Here is a 7,605-nt window from a genome sequence, read left to right as displayed (position 1 = left end):
GGCTCACGGGCCCAGCCGCTCCGCGGCATGTGGGATCCTCCCGGACCGGGGCACGAACCCGCGTCGCCTGCATCGGCAGGCGGACTCTCAGCCACTGCGCCACCAGGAAAGCCCTGTGCAAATTTTTAATTGATTAGCGTTTGTAATGTTAACAAATGTTAATGTTCTATTTTGAGTGGATTTTATCTATTTCATGTGGAAAAATGATGTGACCATGTTTGGTCATGGTTGATGGGTGCTCCTGGAAGAAGGAGCCATATCTCTTCATTTTTCTATTTTTTGGGTCTGATGCCATCCTTGCTTCTAGATACACGAGGAACATCTGTTGATGAAATAAATTCAGATTCAGGACCTTTCTGCTTGACTTGGTTACTTCTTAATAATGACCTTTCTTTTCTTTTTTCTTCTGGCTTTATTGAGATGTAATTGACATATACTACTGTATAGGTTTAAGGTGCACAGCATAATGATTTGACCTACATACATCATAAAATGATGACCACAATAAGTTTAGTGAACATCCGTCATCTCATAAGTATACAAAATAAAAGAAAAAAATGTCTTTTCATTGTGATGGGAGCTCAACAATTTTTGTATATAAAATACAGCAGTGTTAATTATTTTAATCATGTTGTACATTACATCCCTAGTACTTACTATAATGATAAGTATTGTATCTTACTGTAATTTTTATAATTATAATTGTACTTATAATACTTATAAGTATAATAATTATGACATGATAATTATAATTATTAATAGTGATTTTTCTTGATAGAATGCAGTAAACCCTTTTTCTGAAATTCTAAGTGCATCCACAGTGTTGCTACATTTGTCTACCTCCTTTGTTGCTGTAAATTGCTTTTCTAATGCAAAAAGATTACCTATGGCGTAGCAAGACAAGAATCTTTGGAATGCTTGTTTCCACCTACTGGTATTAAACGGCCTGGCAGTACAGATAAGGACAAGTTAGGAAGAACAGTAGAATTTCAGAATATTATTTACATTTTCTTGCAAGTGCCTTTGATGTGATCTTTACTTTTCAAAAAAGAGTCATTCACCTTCATAAACTCTCAGGTGAGTTTTGAACCAATTTACTTTTCAAGCAAGAAAGGGAACCTTCCAACTTGAGAAACTTAAAACAATAGAAAATAAATATATAACAATCACTTGGCTGTACCTTGAAACTAACACAACATTGTAAATTAACTATATGTCAATAAAAAATATTTAAAAACAATAGAAAATAAAATTCTCAAGTCTGTTCAATAAGACTGGGAAATATTGGGGGCTTCCCTGGTGGCGCAGTGGTTGAGAATCTGCCTGCCAGTGCAGGGGACATGGGTTCGAGCCCTGGTCTGGGAAGATCCCACATGCCGTGGAGCAACTAGGCCCTTGAGCCACAACTACTGAGCCTGCACATCTGGAGCCTGTGCTCCGCAACAAGAGAAGCCGCGATAGTGAGAGGCCTGCGCACCGCGATGAAGAGCGGCCCCCGCTTGCCGCAACTAGAGAAAAGCCCTCACACGGAAACGAAGACCCAACACAGCCAAAAATAAATATAAAAATAAATTAATTAATTAAAAAAAAAAGACTGGGAAATATTTTCCCAATTCACTTTTCAGCTATGTGATTTAGTTTTCTTGAAATTTGTAATCCTTTTATGCTAGGTTCCACAACTGTTTAAAGAGCTGGAATACTAATGGCATTAAACTGTTGTGTTTATTTTGGATTAGTTCAGTTTAATTATAATCTCAGCCTGTTCTAATCCGTTTTATATTTTTATTCAGCCATTAATCTGGTATTACATCCAGATAATTATGACACTCCTTAATATGAAAAAAAATTCAACTAATACTTTGAAGAGTGTAAGACTTTGTACCATAATTCTCAGGCTTAGTGATACTGATTTCTTTATTCTCGAATACTAGTGAATACAATGATTACTTATTCGTGTACATTTTGCTTAGTTTCATGAAATTATAGTACTTTGTTTTCATATTGGTGAAAATACCACTGCTGTTCATTAGCTGTAAACTGGAACACAGAAGTGCAATGTGGATCCATCTGGCTTTGGAACCTTGGGATCAGAATGTTTTAGCTATCATTTGCACTTCACATCCAGGGAGATGTTCAACCTACACAAATCTAACAGGAAGGTAGGCATTGGCTCTATATTTATTTTCAATTTTCTTTGGAATGTTTTGTCAGTTTTAAAAAGGCATGTGTTCTTTTCAGGTAAAAGAAAGTGCAATATAAGAGAGCAACACTACAACTTACTTAAGCCTGGTGTGTTTTCCTGAATCAGGGGTGGGGAGAGTGCAGATCTCTGAGTCAGATAGAAGTTCATCTCAGGTATTTAGAATGTTTGTTGTCAGAGGTTACTCTAAATAGACTTTTTTTTTTTTTTTTTTGGTACGCGCGCCTCTCACTGTTGTGGCCTCTCCTGTTGCGGAGCAGCAGGCTCAGCGGCCATGGCTCACGGGCGCAGCCGCTCCGCGGCATGTGGGATCTTCCCGGACCAGGGCACGAACCCGTGTCCCCTGCATCGGCAGGCGGACTCTCAACCGCTGCGCCACCAGGGAAGCCCTTAAATAGACTTTTGGTTTGGATCATTCATACTGTTTTCTTGGGATGTGTGGAGGAGAGACGAAAATGGACAGCAAGTCCCCTGTGTTCTCAGATTGACTCACTAGGTCGACACTTATTAAGCCTTTTCTGTAGCCAAGATACATATACAACTGTACTTGAAGTAGAGTTTTCTTGTTCTCAGCGGAAGTTGCATCCTAATAATTATTCTTCACTTCAGCCTCTAGATATTTGTGTTAACATTCTACAATGTAGTGAATTTAAAAAGTGATGTTATTTTGAAGTGTTTGACTTTAAATCTAGGAATATCTTTAAAATGGATATATTTGTTAATATTGAAACTCACTGCAATAATTTGTTAATACTGAAACAAAATATTCTTTGTGAAACTTCGAGCTTAAAAGGGAAGAGCTGTTTATAAAGTTTCTACCAGTTTCATGTGATCAGAGATAAGCCATAGGGCTTTCCTGGTGGCGCAGTGGTTGAGAGTCCGCCTGCACACGGATTCGTGCCCCGGTCCGGGAAGATCCCACATGCCGCGGAGCGGCTGCGCCCGTGAGCCGTGGCCGCTGAGCCTGCGCGCCCGGAGCCTGTGCTCCGCAGTGGGAGGGGCCACAACAGTGAGAGGCCCGCGTACCGCCAAAAAAAAACCCCCAAAACAAAGATAAGCCATAATTTTTCTCTTCAGCGATAAATCCTTATATACTTCTCCAGGGGGTGTAGCACAGTGGTTAAGACATTAGTCTTGGTTCTTGGATAGATTGGGATCATATCTTTGCTCAGTTGTTCACTACCTGTTTATATTTAGGCAGCTTTGTAAAACCTTGTTTGTTTGTTTTTTTTAACTAGTGGAATGGGAATCATAATAATATCCACCTGAGAGAGTTGTGTTGCTTCAGTGAACAGGACGGGGTGTGAAGTGCCCCATATCAAGCACGTATTAGGAGCTCAATAAACGTTCATATTTTATATCTCAGACCTAGCACAGTGTCTTGCAGATGCTCAAATTATTTATTGAATAAATAAGTCCTTTGGGGTTCTGAGAACAAAATTGATTCTGAAACACCTGGCTGGATAAGTTATATTCGCTTTGGTAATCTATTAAATGTGTTCGTGAGTAAAGTGCTAATTACTTAAATCAGTAAATAAGGTTTTTGATGACCTAGCAAGATCAAGACACTGTGGGGCATGTACAGCAGAGTAAGAAGCTGTCCTTGTCTGTAAGGAACTTACGTTACTTTCTAGGTGTGGAGGATAATACCTGAACATTTGAAAAGTTTAAGAGTAATACTGAATTACATAACAGTTGAATGATTAATGAAAATGATTTGAAAAAAAAGATTCTAGTAAGTGCTGGAGATAATGAGAATCTTAGGAGTTAAATGAAACTTCAAGTCTCAGAATTCAGGGAAGATTTAGTTACAACTCAGAACTTCAATATTGATAACATTTGGGATTTTATGCATTTTTATACTGATAATGGTAAATATGTTCTATCCTCCCCCCACCAGTATTCGTATTTCAAAGTATATAGTGTATAAATAAAGTACAATATTTATGTTTCACTGTATGAGGACCAACATGGCCTATTGGATACACAAAAATGAATGAAAAATGTTCCCTAACCTGGAGCATATTGTACAAATACGCACATAACTTAACTATGAGATGCAGTATAAGTTCATTCAACTAACATATACTAAGTAAGGAAAGAAACTGAGCATCATTTGTACGTGTTCATTACTGAATGGGCAGTGTGTTTGCTAAGGATGCAAAGGTGAAAAAGATATAGATCTGACCTCGAGGAGGAGAGAGTCCCTGGTGGCGCAATGGTTAAGAATCCGCCTGCCAATGCAGGGGACATGGGTTCGATCCCTGGTCTGGGAAGATCCCACATGCCATGGAGCAGTTAAGCCCGTGCGCCGCAACTACTGAAGCCCACACACCTAGAGCCGGTGCTCTGCAACAAGAGAAGCCACCACAATGAGAAGCCCGCGCACCGCAAGGAAGAGTAGCCCCTGCTCGCAGCAACTAGAGAAAGCCGGCGCACAGCAACAGAGACCTAATGCAGCTAAAACAAAACAAAACAAAAAAAACTCTGGGAGGCCAGAGGAATGTGATACATGAGCTTCCATGAAAGAGAAACAAGAGGATTCTGAGTGAACAGTAATGACCTCTAATGGGGAAATCAGGGAAGACTTCATGAAGGAGAAGGTATTCAAGTTGAATATTGTTGGGAGATTATCTCAATGAATTCCCCAAATTGGAGATGCTTGTTCACATCTGATATGTGCAGATTTATGTGGGGAATCCTGCACAGAATACTCTATGCTTTAGTATTCAGCTCCTAGCACTGTCTTATTATAGTGGGGGCTAATAAATATTTGGTTGAATAAATAAATATTGCATTTATATTGTGCATAACAGAAACACACTGAGGTTAGAAAAATACTGAACAGTAACTCCTAGCTCTCATTTATCTTTGTATCCCCTACGGTGCCTAATACAGTGTTTTTTGCACATTGAAAGTGCCCAAATATTTGTTAAATGTATGACTGCTGGATGCAGGTGTTGATAATTAGGCTTATGTGGTAAGTAAACATGTCAGAGTTTTCCCATGGCTGATATGTTAGAGCATACGGTAAACTTCAAAATGCGTTCGTCATTGTGCACTGGCACAAGATGAGATATAGATCAATTAAAAAATAATAATAAATAGGAACTTCTCTTTATTGAGTGCTTCTAAATTTCTATGTGCTGTGATAAGCATTTCATATGAATCATCTCTGATCTTTAAAATGATTTGCAAGTAGGTCTAGCTCTGTTTTACAGATAATGGACTTAGACATCAAGAAGTGAACTGACTTATTCAAGGACACAAAATTAGTAAGACCTGAAAATGAGTCTAGAAACAGAAAGCTCCTAAATGAATTCTTTACACAAAATAGAATAGTCTATGATAATATAGGCTTAAAAACAAGTGCAAAAATAAAAGTTTATTCAATAGGTAGTAATGAGGTTAATTTTAGTGGGGAAAAAAAGCTCCATTCCTACCTTAGACAGTATTTAAGTGTAAATGCCAGGTGTATTGATGTTATAGAGTTAAATGTGAGAAAAAAAAAAGAGGAAAAAAGTAAAAAAGATATCATAAAAGCACCACAAGGTTAATATTTTTTGTCACATTCGTATGTAGAAAGATATTCTGTGTATAATATCTGTAAAAAGAACAATGAAAATAATGATGGATTTGACTGTGTGAATATTTACAGCTTCTATAAATCAAAAGAATCAAAAGTTGAAAAGCAAATGACAAATTGTGAAAAACACAATATATGCATTAGTAGGTCAAGATTCATGATACTATACAATATAAGTGTTTTATAAATCAATAAGAAAATTATAATTTCTCAATTAAATATAGGCAGAAGAAATGAACAAGCAGTTTTCCCAAGAAATGCAAATTGACAATATATATGTAAAAATATGTACAACCTCACTGATACTCAAAGAAATAAAAATTTAAGGAGATGCCTCATATTATCTACCAAATAGATAAAGATTCAAAAAAACAAAACAGAACTTTGTCCTGGGGAGAAATTGTGAAAAAAGCACTCTAATAAAGTGTTTGGATATTTGTTGCATTGTTACCTCTAAGAGTGAAAAATTGAAAAACAAATTAAATGTCTGTAATAGGAAAGTATTAAATTATGGTTTGTTAGTCATAGTTATTGTTAATCAAATTATTCCAATTATATCCAATGGAATATTAGTTGGCCGCATTTAGATATAATATTTAATGGTACAGGAAGTGCCACATAACATACTGTTAAACAAATAGCACATACATTGAGAATAATATCACCTTGTTAAAATAGGAATGTAGATAAAAAGACTGAAAGCAAATACATGTAAATGCTAATCATAGTTACATTATAGAGGGCATATTTTCCAAATTCACTACAATTTAGAAATGACAGGAGAATAAAACAATAAATCTTAAAAAAATTAGTAGTGAGAAATGCTTTGCTGCACAATTTGAAATTTTATGTGAACCTTGGAGCTCAAAGCTAGGAATGAGGATATTGAATTTCAGGATTGAAGCTCTTTGACCTCACTGCCAGAGAACACACAAACCATTGTTGGTGAGATTTAGGCAAAAGAAGCAACCAAGTGAAGCCAACTAGAGTTCAAGACTAAAACTGAGATGCATGATAAGTTATTCCAGAACAATCGAATACAACTTATTTTTTAAAATAATGATCTACATGTTGATGATCTTAGCTAGTTTCAAAATTTAATGAAAGGCAAAAGATTTCATTTGGGGAAGATTAGAATAAAAATCCCCCCCAACATGGAAAATATTTTAAGACTTAAATAGGCTGAAATGGGGACAAAACCATTCTAAGCAAAGGCCAGATATTTGCAAAGGCTCAGATGGGTGAGGTAATAGGGCACATTTGGGGACTGCAAGAATTTTGGTGGGGCTGGAGCCAAGAGGTTGGGGTGGAGAGAATGGTAGGAGATGAATCCAAAAAGTGAACAAGGTCTGATTCCTGTGTTGAGCCAAGATTTCATCTTGCGAAGTACGAGAGCCAATTTAGGTTTTATGGAACAGGAGTGACACACTCCGATTTATGTTTTAGAAAGGCTGCTTCACTACCAACCTGGAAGACGGATTCGTGGGAACTCTGATTAGGGGCAGGACGATCAATTAGCTACTGCAGATGTTCAAACGAGAAATAATAAAGACAAAAACAAAGGACATGGCGGTGGGGATGGATAGAAGATGGATTTGAAATGTAAAAAGTGGTAGAAACAACAGGGCTAGGTGGTAAATGAATAAGGGAGGGGTGAGTGAGAGGAAGGAAGAAGATGCCTTGAAGTTTCTAGGTTGGATCACGGTGGTGGTGGAGCTCTTTCTACAGACAGGAAATGTAGAAGGAGAAACGGATTAGGAAACAGAAAGGTGATGGACTTGGTCAAGCATGAGGAATTACTAGGAAGAGAGGTTCAGCA

The sequence above is a fragment of the Lipotes vexillifer genome, unplaced genomic scaffold (assembly GCF_000442215.2).
Source record: "Lipotes vexillifer unplaced genomic scaffold, Lipotes_vexillifer_v1.1 scaffold705, whole genome shotgun sequence".
NCBI lineage: Eukaryota > Metazoa > Chordata > Mammalia > Artiodactyla > Lipotidae > Lipotes > Lipotes vexillifer.
The sequence above is the reverse complement of the archived record's forward strand: the minus strand, read 5'-3'. Positions refer to the sequence as shown.